The following is a 15,954-nucleotide window of genomic DNA, read 5'->3' as shown; positions in this document are numbered from 1 at the left end:
AAACCACAGCTCAAAATGACTGACATATACTAGACGCTGTGCCGTCACTGAAGCACCAGCAACAATGGACTTGCTGATCGTACCTAAAGCAGCCTTCCATGAGACAGAAGAGAAGTCATAACAGCAATGATGATTCTATCAATGTGGCACAAGGATTCCTGGTCCCTTTTATTTTAATGAGCTGTTATAGTCTGAGAGGAAAGTACGGAGCACAGTTCATTCTAATTTAGTTTTGCTGCAGAAAGTAAAAGTACCCCCATTGAAGACTACAAGGGCTAGATTCCCCCTGGGATGCGCTACCTAGCTAACATAACAACTCCCACTAAATGCCTGGTGCCACGGTATTATTCACAGTGATACAACAACTCTATATTCAAGAAGGTGATCATATTTAAAATTAATGGAAACAGTTATTAATTGCTTGCCTTTGGCATATTATACCACCAGATTTACTTGACCTTGGTGGATGTGTCAGCTGAAAAAGTAACACACACACAAATAATTACAAATAAATGTAACAGTATGAGACATAACTGTTTTAGATTATGTAAGTAAGTACTATCTTATAGAAGACTAATAAAAAGGTTGTCTTGTCGGAAGAAAATTGTGAAAACCAAGGAATGTAAAATGCCTGAAACCAAATGTTTTACAGAGACAGAAGAGTTAAAAGCCTAGAAAATTAGAGTGTACAATTTTAGAAAAACAAATCCTGAGAACGTGGGAATTTCCTAAGTACTACTGGAACATAAAAAAATGCTCCACTTGAAACTGTTTCCCGAGACATAAACTGATTTAAGTTACACCAAGGTCTGTATATTGTACATTCAGTATGTGTTTGCAAACAACAGTTGTAAGAAAGGCCATGTTACAGAAGGACTTTTGTAGACAGAATAAAGTTATACTTCAGAGTGAATACAGCAATGAGAAGCTAAAGGTCTACTACTGCTCCCACTGAAGTAGATGGGAGTAGGAGTAAGTCTTAAGTCTTCCAATATTTATCAATCATACGGTTATGTACATACACCAGAAATTAGTGCTTCATAACTTGGGGTTTGGGGTAGTTGGCTGCTATGTTTTTAAAGGCCAGGTTGAAAAAAAAAATGACTTTTTTTATTCTGATAGGGTATGAAATTTGACAAAACAGTTTCCTTCAGTACTGGGGAGTAAGAGATGAGACTATTTTCCGCGGTACTTTAAAGTTTGAATTTAACTTTATTAGAGAAGTATTTATAACTTGTTTTTTGTGTTACTAGAGGGCTTGCCAGGAAAGCAAAGCCATTAGTATTTTAAACACAGCACCAACAGTGTGCTAGAATCTTTTGAGAGATATAGGATTATACAGTCCATGTCAAAAAATCTGGCAGTCTCAGGGCTTGTCTACGCTTATGGGGGATCCACGTGCGGCGATGGATGCATCAGCGGTCGATTTAGAGGGTCTAGTGAAGACTTGCTAAATCAACAGCAGATTGCTCTCCCATTGACTCCTGTCCTCCACCTGAACAAGAAGCACATGGGGAGTCGACAGGAGAGCATCTCCAGTCGATATCGCGTAGCGTGGACCCCGCAGTAAGTAGATCTAAGTACATCGACTTCAGCTATGTTATTCACTTTAAAATTTTTCACTTTTAATTATATAATGTGTTTGTAGTAAGAGAGGTTTTTTTCAATGCATGTGTGATTTTTAATGTGTCCTTACTGATTTCCTTTTCAAAAATGAGATTACTGCAAGCACTGAAATTGTGGGGCTTATCTACATTCAGAAGTTGCACTGGTTTAATGTAAATTTAAAACCCATTTAAACTGGTGCAAATGCCTTGTGGACACACTTATATCAGTTTAAAACTAGTTATATCCATTTAGTTTTACTGAGCATCCACACACACAGTTAGACCCATTTAAACTAATCTGGTTTAAAATTGCATCTTTGGTTAAACCAGCATAACTCTATGCTTAGACCAGGCATTAGTAAAAACTAGAAGCATTACAGGATGCTGCCTCAATGGACATATTTTAGATCTTTCCACTCCTCCACTTAGGAGGGAGTAGAATTTTAAGTTATCGGAGAATGACATACAATAGAAGGCTTAAGCTGATGCTGGATTCTGCAGAGAACAAGGTAGGAATTAATATTTAAATCACATCTCTGAAATGTTTGGCTGCCACACATTCCCAAAAATATCTGCAGTTAGTACCCACTGAAACTTCTGTAATAAAGAGTGAAAACCTGAGAAGCTGCAAGAACTGCCTATTGTGCAATATCTTGTCTAAAAAAAAGATTAAAGAAGGTATTGGACAATACCCAAATTGTAGCCTTGTCTGATTGAAGGCAGAAGAAAAGATGCATAAATGCAGAATGGAAAACTGGGGGGCAGGGGGGGTAATCTGAATCAAATAACTAACTGTTTACTGACCTGAAGTTGTGTTTTGTTTATTGAGAAATGTTAAGTAAAGTGCTCATCTTGCTATTAGTCATTATTAGGGTGCCTGGAAATCTGCAAATATTGGAAAGTGGAAAATTTGCCAAATTCTTGTAAGTCAGTGAGGTTCTTTTGAGCAAGTTAACTCAAAACATACAAAAATACTAAAGATGAATATCGTTATCTGTATCTGAGACGTTTTAAACAAAATTGGCTTATTTCACCCAATCTTGCTTTTTTTCCCCCTTACCTCCTTTGAGCTCTTTCATTCCACCACCACCACCCCAAAGATCTCCCACTCACCTCCAATGATTAGGGCCCTACCAAATTCATGGTCCATTTTGGTCAGTTTCATGGTCACAGGATTTTTAAAATGGCAAATTTCATGATTTCAGCTATTTAAATCTGAAATTTCATGGTGTCATAATTGTAGGGTTCCTGACCCAAAAAAGGAGTTGTAGGGAAGTTGTACGGTTGTTGTAGGGGGGGAATTGCTACGCTTACTTCTGCACTGCTGCTGGTGGTGGCGCTGCCTTCAGAGCTGGGTGCCCGGCCAACATCTGCTGCTCTCCAGCTGCCCAGCTCTGAAGGCAGCGCAGAAGTAAGGGTGGCAATACTGTGACTACCCCCTAAAATAACCTTATGACCCCCCCTTCAACTCCCTTTTGAGTCAGAACCCCCAGTTTGAGAAACACTGGTCTGCCCCATGAAATCTGTATAGTATAGGATAAAAGCACATGAACGACCAGGTTTCACGGTCCATGACGTGTTTTTCATGGCCATGAATTGGTAGAACCTTACCAATGATGGTCTCCCTTCCCCTCTCCCCTAGACTATGCTGAGGAACAAATACGTATAATATTACGTAAAATATTCACTTATTCATATTTTAAAGATATGCAAATTGTTCCTGTGGAATATCCTTTCACATTAATATAACCCTACTATCTAGATATTTATTCCACACTCATCACCACAAAAAATTATATATATATATATGAACATACATACAGAACAGCACGGAGAGAAGAGAAAGCCCTGGAGTCAGCAGGATGGCTGGGAACTTCACTTTACAACTATTCTCCTCTCCCCCAATCCTAAAAAAGGTAAAATAACAATGCAAGTGTAAGTATGTGTCCTCTCTCTCTGCATCTATGTATGTAAAACATATATATGGGAAAGGAGTGAGGCTTGCATTTAGTTCTGAACAGTCAGTTTTGTGGTCATCCTCAATTCCTTGGGAAGGGAGTTCCACAGACCTTCACCAGTTGCCAAGAAGTCTCCATCTCCAGTTCCCATTAGCCTCTATCAGCTGATATTACGGGACAATGAAACTATTACAAACATCTTGAAAAGAGGAAGAGAAGCTCTGTAAAACAGCTCACACCTAGCCCATCGAGGGCCTGGAAGATAAGCATCAGGTCCTTAAACTTGATCAGTAGACAGCACCACAAACGCAACAATGGCATAACAAACTCCACCCAACTTTCCTGTCAGCAGGCCTTCTGCTACATTATACACTCGCTGTTTCTTTAGTATCTGTGGATTCCTATCCAAGTATAACATGTTGCAACAGTCCAGTCTCAAAGTCCATTCGGATCACCACAGGATGTGGTCTCCTAGCGAATCAGAGGTGGAAAATGTTTCAATTTGAGAGTTTAGTATCAAATAGAAGTTCAGGAGGATTCCTAAACCATGTACCCGTGATGTGGTATATACCCCATACTAGCACTAAGAGATTTAACTGGAGCTACTGAATTCAATTAAGGCACATAGTTACATCTTGCAGGTGGGCCCAGCTAAGGAAGAAGCTGGGTGGGGAGAATAAAGGGAGGAAGCCCAGATCAGAAAGGAGCTGCAGGAAAAGAGGGGAAAAACTATGCAGTTCCTCTCTGGTTACTAGAGAGTGAAGGAAGCTCCTAGAAACAGGCAGATTGTTCAGTAAGCCCAGGAAGGAGCTGTGGGAAAAGGCCTGAAGGAAGGCCAAGGTAGGAAGAAGTCCCAGGGAGGCAGCAAGGAGTCTGCAATAGCAGATCTTAGCTGCTTGCCACATGGTCCATGGACTAGAACCCAGAGGAGAGGGAGGGCCTGAGTTTCCCTACCTGCCATCGGAAAAGGTAGCTTGGAAACACCCTGACAAAAAGGACTGCAGACTTTGGAGCCAAGCCTCCAGAGAGAAAGCCCTGGGAGGTGTCACTTTGCACAAGAGCAGGATGACAACCTTGCAGAGTCTAGGTGGCCTTGGTGGTGGTATTTTTTTTAATTGAGCTTCAACTTCTAAAATCATTTTTAAAGTTAAAAATAAAGAGCAATGCTGCTAGTCATACATGAAATGGGCTTCTTTTCACACTCTATACACTGGAAGAGGAAAAATTATACCACACAAATTTGACGGAACTGTGATGCTGGAAAAGAGGAGTCGAAATCCAAGATACTGCAGAAGAATTGTGCATCAAAGTATAAAGCTCAAGTAGATCTGTAAGCATAACCTAAAGCCCTGCTGTCCATCTGTATTCTGATAAAAATCTGATTTCAGCTTGTTCTAATGTTTGTGAGCTTTTACTCTACTTGGACACAGTTTTAATTAGAGGGATGCAGTATTGTAGATACAATACTAGTGATTTACAAATACAGCAAACCTGTTGCTTAACTAGTTTTATTCAAGATAAACCTGAAATTCATACCCAAACTGGCTCTGAAATGGAAAGGGAAATGGAAAGGCAAACTAAACACCTCCTTATTCAGCTTGACACACAGGGCTTGTCTACACTACCGCGCAGGGTTGATCTAAGATATGCAACTTCAGCTACGTGAATAGCGTAGCTGAAGTCGACGTACTTAGATCTACTTACTGTGGTGTCTTCACTGTGGTAAGTCGACAGCTGACGCTCTCCCACCAACTCCGCTTGCGCTCCTCGTTCTGGTGGAGTACCGGAGTCGACAGGAGAGTGCTCAGCAGTCGATTTATCGCATCTATACTAGATGCGATAAATCGACCCCCCGCTGGATCGATCGCTGCCCGCCGATCCAGCGGGTAGTGTAGATAAGCCCATAGAGAGCAGAGTCCACTTCACAGCATCTAAAACGGTTGGAAAAATTGAGTTTTCAGATAATGGATAATATGCCTTTTTGTTAGAAGTGTGTAACAGGTAAGAGACCTGGGTATAGTAGACAGACCATAGTACTAGAAGACCGGAAATCCTGCATGCTAGTTCTGACTTTAACTCCAATACCCTTTGTGGTCTTGGAAAATGAATTAACCTTTGTAGACCAGGCCTGATTTACACTTACAAATTAGGTTGACATACCTATGTCATTCATGGGTGTGAAAAATCCATACTCCTGTGCAGTACAGTTATGCCAACCTAACCTCCAATGTAGACATAGCTAGGTCAATGGAAGCATGCTTCCATCAACCTAACTACAGTTGCTCAGGGAGGTGGTGTTCCTACAAACACAGAAAAACCCCTTCTGTCTGTGGTGTAGGCACGGTGGATAAAAATCAATGATTTTTTTTTTATTTAAATCAGATTTTTTGATAAGTTTTTTCCTCAAAAAGCATTTTATCTAAAAATAGTTTTAATTAAGATACATTATAGCGCAAAGATATCTCATCATGGAATGGGGATTATAAATTCTAATTCTATAGTACGAGACAATATATTCATGTAATATTGAAGAAAAGTTTTGTGAGTGAGTTCCAATAGTTCATGGATTAGGGACCCAATTTTATGGGGTTCCACAAGCTTCTGTATAGATTATTTAGGTGAATCTTTCTATCTACCCAATGGGACTCAGTGCTCAATCTAAAAGATAGCATCAGAGATGCTTAGTTTTGCCGTTCTCAAACTGTGGATTTGTCTCTCCAGAGGTAACATGCTTGTTAACACCAAAAATGTTTTTAAATAAATAATATACAGAGGTGAGAAATAACAGACCTCAACTCTATTATCCCTCTGCAAATTTCTGTACACAGAGTCAATCCCTTACCTCTCTCTAAAAGTACAAAGTTTCAAAAAGTTCAATGAATAGAAGATTGTTGGGGGAGGAACAGATCCAGACAAGGAGAAGAAGTCTGGAGATAAATGTGAGAAGTGAGGCACATATGCTTGTTTTGTTAAAATATTATGTTTGCTGTTGAAGAAAAAAATCCAGAATACTTAACATTGTTATTTTAGTTAAATAAAACAATTAAAGTGTCTGTCTGGTGATGTTCTCCTAATATAGCATGGCAAGAAAATCCTCCAAATATTAATGATTAACCTGTTGAATTGGAGATAGTTCACCTCCCACTGACTTCATAAATATCTGCTTCAATTACCTTTAGTAAATGAAATAACCAAACAATCATTCATTTTCTGAGACAGCTGTAAAACTAATCTGAGAAGTTTTCAAAATAAATCACTGCTTAAAAATGTATCGTGTGTACCTTCTAAAAATGAAACCTACATCTCTCTCGGAGTTGTGAAGAATATGTATTAAGGTTACAAAAATCAACAAGAATGCAGAAAACCATGTTTTTAGGTAGAAAACCAAGATTAAATCAAGTCTTCCTGACTAGTGATTTAAATCATGATTTAAATAAATTTGATTTCAATCAAATCCACCCTAGGTGTAGGCAGGTCTACACTAGAGAGCTATGTCAACATAGCTACGGCGCCACACCTATCCTGGTATAGTCCCTGTATTATAAATGTACCCTCACTTTCCTCATCTATAAAATAGGAATGAAAATACTTGCCTCCATACAGGAGTGCTATATGGGTAAAAGATTGCAGACACTCTGAGGCTCTGCTCTATACATGCTATTTTTAAATAGTAAATATCATTATAGCTCCAAAAACAATGTCCATTTAGCACTGAACTGTTTGAAGTCCAAGATTTGCTCCGTTCAGTTTTGGATAACTGCTAGAAAAAAACCCAAGAGGACTGAATATGATGTCTGATATAAGTCACTAGGGCTAGTAGGAAATGTTGTATGACATTTATACTGCTATCCATTACAGAGCTGAATCTCTCAGCTTTCTAGTAATATAATGCATTTTTTCTGGGCCTGGAAAATTCTGAATCAGATGACCTTAAAATGGCATCTTTTCAATTGCCATCTTGCTTCTCTGTCTTCCTCCAATCTTAATTCCAGCAGCATATTAATGGTTGGTAACCTGTGAACTACTAGAGCTAGAAACCAGTGCTTTATACCATCTCAAAACTTGCAAACCCAACTGTCAAAGAGTACAAAGCAATAATATGTACCTAGCAGTTTGAAAGATACCATCTCTACAACCTTGTGGAAACATTGTCACTTCAGGTATGTATGTATACAGTGCAAACGGGCGCAACCTTCCCAGCCCAGATAGACTTGTGCTAGGAGGGCTTTAGCTAGGATGCTAAAAATAGTGTGAACTCTGAGGCGCGGGATGGAGCTCAGGTTTTCAAGCCCAGGGTGTCGGTTATTTTTAGCACCCTAGCTCCATTCTTTCTACCTGGGCTGGGAAGCTTGCCTCCAGACCTACTTAGAGGTGCTTAGCTGGCAGATCAGTACAAACACTCTTAAAACCAGGAACAGTTTCAAAACACTGGCACCCACAACCTTGGCAAGGAATACAAATTGATTCCTAAGTTTTGGCTTCCCTGCATGGTGTAACAACTGCACCTGTACTCTGGTGGAACACTGCATTGATCTAGTACATACTTCAGAAAAATCAATGTAGAATGTCAAGAGGAGCACAAGGAAATCAGGCTGCAGTTCAGAATTATGATTCACCAAAGGTACTGGAACTCACATCCCCCCAAAATTGTATTTCAATAAAATAGGCATATTACAGTGGTTGCCTATACAAGACGCATGCATAGAGGCATTCCCAGTAAATAACATAAACTTGACAAACCTGGTTAAGTCACCATGCCAAGTTATTCAAAAGCCACACCCACAATTCTAAAAAAAGATGGCAAGGTTAGTAGGTACTGATCACTTCAACCGTCCCACAATAACCAACATCAACGAGATTCCAGACCTATATCATGGAGAATAAATCCCCCATATATGATCCAAGTCATTAGGCATAAAAGGTTCATATTTTAGTTCCCAACTAATATAGTACTGCCAACTCCAAGCATTCAAAAATCATAAACAACACCCCCTGCCCTCAAAATCATGAGTGGCTTAAAAATCATGAAATTAAAAAATAAAAATAAAAAAAAATAATCTGGGGAATTTTATTTGCCTTTTGGGTCTTAAACCTTTAGGGTACTTTTGAGTCACATTTTCAAGTTCCTCTTGGTAACCATGATGGCAGATTTGGGGGGGGGGGGGGAGGGAAGGGGAAGACAACTGCTGAGATTGTCAAATAATAATATGATTACTGGAATTGGGGCTTGAAGAAAAAACCAATCATGAAAGTTGGCAGGAGTTGATCTATCTTGTTTTCTCTCACTCTTGGGAAAATCTCTCTCACTCTTGTAAACATAACTGTTGACTGACCCAGTATGCTTACTCATTCAATTCTAAAACAACTAAAGATGTCCATTTAATCTCTTCCGTGCACAGGCAGCATTCTGTGATGGGTCAGAAATGACAGCTGTTGTTATCTGGCATCCTAACACAAGAAATAGACGACAGTTCTGACATTAAAAAGCGTTATATTATGTTGTCTTTTTAGCCAAACAGCCTTTTAACATCAAATTAAGTTATATCCACTCTGACTTCTAGTTTCTTAACTTGATGGCTCATTAAGAATTGTCCATTTACATGAAGATGGATCTTCACATTGAAAACATACATTTATTTTGGAATTAAACATAGAAGTAACATGTCTTAGCAGCCATCAGGATAAGAACATACACATCTCTACGGGCTTGAAGTTCTGGAAATGTCATAGGACATGTAATCACTGAAAATGTCATCACTGGTGAGAAGGGTGATCTTACACGTAAAGCAATGGACTGAGTCAGGAGAATGGAAATGCATAAATAATATCAAACATGCTATTTTTGAGATCTCAAATTTTTAGAACACACAGACTTACATTACAAAGAGATTTTTACTCACTAAAACATGCGTTCAGAGATGACCTCAGCACCTCTACAACAATGAGGTAAAAGCCATTCTTTACACAGCTTTAAGGTGTTACCAGCATCAACTGTAGCAGTAGACAAGGATATCTGAAAGCCAGGGTGGGAGCACCCAAAAAAAAAAAAAAAAAAAAAAAGTAATTTTCAAGTATTTTGCTCCAAAATGCATTAATAATTTGTAATATTTAAATATACATAATTACCTACATTTTGACATCTTACAGTTTTGTATGTATTTTTAAAATATTTCAATTCACTTTTAGAGCTCCAATATATTTAATAGCATCAGTGGCAACACATTTTAGCCATTTCTTACTTCATCCTAGAAGGAAGTCACAATGCTGATTGAATGACTCATGTAATTTTCATGGGAATATAGTGATGTCATACACAGAGGATTGTGACCTTTCAATGATTAAACAGGAAAAAAAAAAAAAAGAGATGGGGAGGGGAAAAGTCTTGGCATAAACACAAAAATAGTAAAGCAAGTTAGAAGAGTAAGCTGCTTTTTGTACAAGAGCCTGCATCCAGAGTCTTGAAGTTCTCCTCTGTGTAAAGGAAGCCTCTATAATAAATAGGGTTAGGCCTGATCTACACTACAGAGTTAGGTTGGCATAAGGCAGCTTATGTTGATCTAACTCTGTAAGCGTCTACACTAAAATGTGGCTCCTGTTGATGTAACTCACTCACCACACCAACTTAATAACTCCACCTCCCCGACAGGCCTAGTGCTTAGAGCGACATACTTAGGTCGACGCAGCGTCAGTCTAGACACTGCATTGCTTATGTCAATTTTAGTGGCCTCTGGGAGGTGTCGCACAATGCCCTACTGTGACCGCCATGGTCACCATTTTGAACTTTGTTGCCCAGCAGCCAGGTACACAGGTCTACTCTAAATGCTCACAAATTTTTGAAATTCCATTTTCTGTTTGTTTAGCATGGACAGCTCACCTAGCAACTGCCCAGCTGACCACGCTGGTTACACGCTGCAGACATGCTCCTGCCTGGAGTACACAGGAGGTGGTGGAGCTCCTGTGTCTGTGGGGAGAAGAGGCTGTGCAGGCACAGCTACGATCTAGCTGTAGAAACGTCCATATCTGCGAGCAGACCACTCGGGGCATGAGGGAGAAGGGCTAAAAGAGGGTCCCGTAGCAGTGCCACATGAAAGCCAAGAAGCTGTGGCAGGCATACCAGACGGCCAGGGACGCTAACAGTTGTTCTGGTGCAGAGCTGCAGATATGCCACTTTTACAAAGAGCTGCGTGCCATCCTCGGCTGAGACCACCCCGAAGAGCCCCGTGGTACTTCAGGGGAGTCAGAATCACAGGCCCCCTGAGTGAATAGTGAGGAGGTGATGTTGGACAAGGGAGGAGTAGTATGGGGGACAGATGACCGGGGGATCCAGTGGTGCAGCCAGCCAGGACCTGTTTATTCCAGAGCAGTCGAGCCAGTCCCTACAGTCCAGTATGGGCAAGCCTGATGCAGGGGAAGGAACCTCTGGTAAGTGCGCAATTTGCTTTGAAACTGCAGGGACACCTCTGTTCATTTACTCTTTTTTAAATCATGCTTGAACAGGTAGTGAAATAACCAATAGATACAAAGTTGCTATCTGCTTCTCACTCCCTTGCACAATTAGGCCAAGGGGGCCCTGCACAATAATTTGTTTAAGTGCACTGGGATGTCCCATGAATCCTCCATAAAGATCTCGAGGAAACTTTCCTGGAGGTAGTCTGCAATCCTCTGCCCAAGGTTTCTGGGTGGGGCTGCCTTATTTCTTCCGCCACAATAGGACACGTTCCCACACCACTCAGCAATTACTTCAGCAGGCACCATTGCAGCGCACAGGCTAGCAGCATAGGGTCCCTGTCTGCAGACAGACGCATGCAGGAGCTGTTCCCTTTCAGCCTCCATTACACACAGGAGTGAGATCTCAGCTAACATCACCACTGCCTGTGGAAAACGGTACCAGCATTCAGTTCAATTCTCCTAACCACATATAGTCATGCCCATGAGCTACCACACCCCCATTGTCCCAACTCGCCCCCTGTCTTTGGGCGGTATTCACCATGGCTGGGACTGCTGCTGTGCTCTATGAATCTCAAGGAGAAGTGAGAATGTAGTGCCTGTAACTTGTGTGGATGAAGGGGAGTGAGTTCAGGATACCAAGTTTCCGTTTATCTTGTGAATACACTCTCAATAGTACCTCTGTGTACTGTATCTTTTGCATCTGGAAATGTGACCTTGAGGGTCTCTCCATCCACACCAGCGGAGCGGCTCAGTCAGATAAGAAGAAGAAGGAAGAGGACGTGTAGTGACATGTTTCAAGAGATCCTGCAAGCCTCTGGGGCTTCAGATACTGAGCACAGAGCTTGGAGGATCACCCTCAAGGACAGAAAGGAAAGGGATAGAATGGAGAGGAGAAAAGCAAAGGAAAAGGAGAGAGAGAGAGCGCAGCAGGAGATGCTAGCACTTCTCAAGCAGCAAACGAGAGATGCTGGAGACTCTTGTTGATCTTCAGGTTCAAAAGATCCGTGCTCGCCTTCCTCTGCAGCCCATAGATAGTTGCATTCTGGGACCTCCCTACACACATTCCCAGGAAATCCGGGGCTGATGCACTACCCCATCACTCCACCCTGAAGGAGAGTACAGGCAATCACAGCCACACATACACTGACCTGTGAGAGATACAGCTGGTGTATGTGTTTGTGAAATGAAAATGAATGTTCTTTCCCCTTCAAAGGTTCTTTTCCTTGTATTTATAAAGTTTAATTCCTTTATAAATATGTCTGTTTGCATAGGTTTGGAATAAAAGTCTATTTATGGAAACTTAATTCATCTTTATTAGTTCACAGCATATGCTGGGTGGGTCTGACATCATTCACAGATAATGGCAATAGGTACATTCATTTTCAATGTTATATTACTACACACTGAGCACTCATTACAAGGTTCATACCGGGGTTCAAAAAAACCAGTGCCAAGCAGAGCACACTACAGCAACATACTTTACTGTAGGTCACTATTAAAATGGTCTTTCAAAGACTCCCTAATTGATATAGCTCCCTGTTGAGCTCTTCTTATAACCCCAGTATCTGGCTGCTCAAAATCAGCAGACAGCCATTCCACCTCCACCCTTCACCCCAGCAGAAACTTTTCCCCCTTTGCTTCACAGATATTATGAAGCACACAGCAGGCAGCTATAACCATTGGGATTTTTTTTCCACTGAGATCAAATCTCATGAGTAGACAGCACCAGCAGCTTTTCAAACAGCCAAAGGCACATTCAACGGTCATTCTGCACCTGCTGAGCCTGTTGTTAAAGCACTTCTTGCTGCTGTCAAGGTGGCTGGTGTACGGCTTCATGAGCCACGGGAGTAAGGGGTAGACTGGGTCTCCCAGGATCACTACTGACATTTCAACATCCCCAATGGTAATCCTCTGGTCTGGAAAAAGTCCCTGCTTGCAGCTTTCTGAACAAGCCTATGTTCTTAAAGATGTGTGTGTATGCAGCTTCCTTTACCATCCTGCGTTGATGTCAGTAAAACATCCCTGGTGATCCACAATGCTTGCAATACCATAGAAAAGCATTCCTTTCCGTTGATGTACTCTGTGGCAAGGTGGTCTGGTGCCAAAATAGGGATACGTGTGCCACTATCACTCCACCACCGTTCAGAAACACCATTTCTGCAAAATCATCCAATATGTCCTACACATTGCCCAAAGTCACAGTCCTTCATAGCAGGACGCAATTAATGGCCCTGCATTCTTGCATCACAGCTACCTCCACAGTGAATTTCCCTACTCCAAATTGATCCCCAACTGATCACTAGCAATCGCCAATTGCTTTTCCACGGTCAGTGCAGCTCTCATTTTGGTGTCACTCTGCTGGAGGGCTTGGGAAAGCTACACACACACAAACACACCTAGGAATGTGGCCTTGCACATCCAAAAATTCTGCAGACACTGCGAGTCATCCCAACCTGCATAACAATGTGATCCCAACAGTCAGTGTTTGTTTCTCAGGTTCCGAACCAGCACTCCACCTCTGCAGCTGCTCTGTGAATCCAACAACCACCTTGAATTGTTTCTTTCTATGTCCCACAGCAACCTAGCCTCCAAGGAGTCATCATGTTCCCTGTAGCTCCTCTGGCAGCTCTGCAAATACCGCAGGATCAGGCGCGCCATGCTTGCAAGGCTCATCACAACAATGCAGAGCTTTGCAGGATCCATCCTTCTCACACAGATGGAGTGGGCTGTGGGGCTTTTGAAAAGAGGCGCGAAACATTATGGGATGGAGATAACATTATGGGTTAGGGAAAACTGCACCATGTTTCCAGTCAGCCCTGTATGCATGCATCCGATGAAGTGAGCTGTAGCTCACGAAAGCTCATGCTCAAATAAATTGGTTAGTCTCTAAGGTGCCACAAGTACTCCTTTTCTTTTTGCGAATACAGACTAACACGGCTGTTACTGTGAAAGGAGTGTACTGTGGACGTGTAAAAGTGATTTAATTATTGTGGCGGCTGTACATCAACGTAACTTAGGTTGACTTAATTTTGTAGTGTAAACTTGCGCTTACTTATGGTAACAGAGGTCCCTGTGCACAAAAATGATATGAAATAGCAACACAGAACAGAAGCTGACTGACCTTATAAGGAAACAAGTGATCACATACAATACCTGACAAGTTTTTCAATTTCTTTAAAAACTACAAGGCATGAACTACGCAAATATCAGTCTCCAGTTTGAAGAACCTGAATTTTGAATTGCAGCATTCTGTGAATTAAAAAAATATAAGAATTATCTTCCTCAATTTCTAGGTTTTTGATTATAAAGTGGGAAGGGACATTTAAAACAAAGCTTTATTTGAATCATAAAATAAACTGTTTCCAAAAATATTTTGCAATGCCTGTATAATGGCCTCAAGAGAGTCAGTAATTTAGACAACTATGCTACTAGCAGCCACAAAAGCTACATTTTAGAGCAAGCCCTGCTTTGGAACAATTGAAACTTTCTCCAGTGCAAAGTCCACACACAGGCAGCAGTGTTTCCCTGCAAGCATCTAACAGTTTCATTATTGTTTAATCACCCCACCCCCCAAAACACCCTCCAACCATCTATTAGGCTTCACATTTCACCCGTCTCTGCAATTAGCCTAGAATGTCAGGCACATATGGGAACAGTTTCCTGGATTCACATGAGAAAAAATGCTAATTGTCTAAACACAGAAGCCATTCATCTTCCTATAATTATAGAGATACTGATCATTCTAAAAAAAATTATTTCAGGACTCCAGGACCCATTTGTGCTCAAAATTACAAAACCAAGTACCTGTGAAGACCCCATTAGAGATGTGATGAATAAAAGTAGCTCACTGCAACTAGTTAAAGGACAAAGCGTCCACCAATCCAACTCTCCTCACGGGGACCACAGCAGAGTTACCAAAGTTGTGTTGTATCAGAATGCACTAGTTGCAAGGTACAATGCAGCTTTAACTTGCTACCGACCACCCCTCCCATCCAAAGAATTCCATTGCTCAGTGCCTTGCCTGAGCCACAGATATCTAAAGAGAAAAAAGTTCCAAAGGAATATTGACGTGAATGTGTAAGAAAACTATGAATGCATGATGCAAGCCTACAAAACATATCATCATTGCACATAAACCGAAAGCACTATAAATAACCTCTCATTAGCAAATGTTTACAGTGGGTGATTTTAACAACCACAAAACTGACTGAACGGTATGGTACGAAGAAGCGATTTACTGATACCATAGAATGACTGCTTTTAGAGCAGATTGTTTTGACCCTGACAAGGGACAATATCGACATAAGCTTGATCTACACCAGGAGTCGGCAACCTTTCAGAAGTGGTGTACTGAGTCTTCATTTATTCACTTTAATTTAAGGTTTTGCGTGCCAGTAATACATTTTAATGTTTTTTAGAAGGTCTCTCTCTATAAGTCTATTTATTATATAACTAAAACTATTGTCATATGTAAAGTAAACAAGGTTTTCAAAATGTTTAAGAAGCTTCATTTAAAATTAAATTAAAATGCTGATCTTACGCCGCCAGCCTGCTGCCAGCCTGGGATTCCGTTCACCTAGGCCGGCAGCGGGCTGAGCGGGGCCTGCGACCAGGATCCCGGCTGACAAGGGGCTGGCAGCCAGAACCCCAGACCAGTAGCGGGCTGAGCGGGGCCAGCGGCCGGGACCCCAGACCGGCAGTGGGCCGAGCGGCTCAGCCCGCTGCCTGTCTGGGATCCCAGCCCTGCCCACATAGAGTGGGCACCTACCTTCTCCCTGGTTCTCGCCCATTCTCTTCCTCTCTCTCTGCACTGAGCTGAGGGTGGGAGTGCACTGAGCACAGAGCTGGGGGTGAAGGAGCAGGCTGGAGGTTGGGGTGTTGGGCCTGGCCAAGAGCTAGAATGACAGAGGGGGCTCAGGGTTGGGGCAGGAGGTTTGGGT

The 15,954-nt window shown here is 41.6% G+C and overlaps 1 protein-coding gene across 9 annotated transcripts in view; it reads right to left on the bottom strand.

Moving 5' to 3' along the window:
- RFFL (ring finger and FYVE like domain containing E3 ubiquitin protein ligase) overlaps positions 1-15,954 on the bottom strand; it is a 51,995-nt gene that overhangs the window by 29,464 nt on the left and 6,577 nt on the right. For 3 of the 9 annotated variants that reach the window (XM_037880766.2, XM_043531425.1, XM_043531420.1), the window contains exon 2: positions 3,429-3,514. The exons of 2 other annotated variants lie outside the window; for them this stretch is intronic. The gene's annotated coding sequence lies outside the window, so the exon portion shown is untranslated. Of the gene's footprint in view, positions 1-3,424; positions 3,515-8,305; positions 8,327-9,465; positions 9,579-15,954 lie in introns of those variants that run through there. 4 more of the 9 variants (XM_037880767.2, XM_043531422.1, XM_043531421.1 and 1 more) reach the window with 3 other exon arrangements.

The sequence above is a fragment of the Chelonia mydas genome, chromosome 17 (genome assembly GCF_015237465.2).
Source record: "Chelonia mydas isolate rCheMyd1 chromosome 17, rCheMyd1.pri.v2, whole genome shotgun sequence".
NCBI classification, from domain to species: domain Eukaryota; kingdom Metazoa; phylum Chordata; order Testudines; family Cheloniidae; genus Chelonia; species Chelonia mydas.
This window is presented reverse-complemented; position numbering and strand designations above follow the sequence as displayed.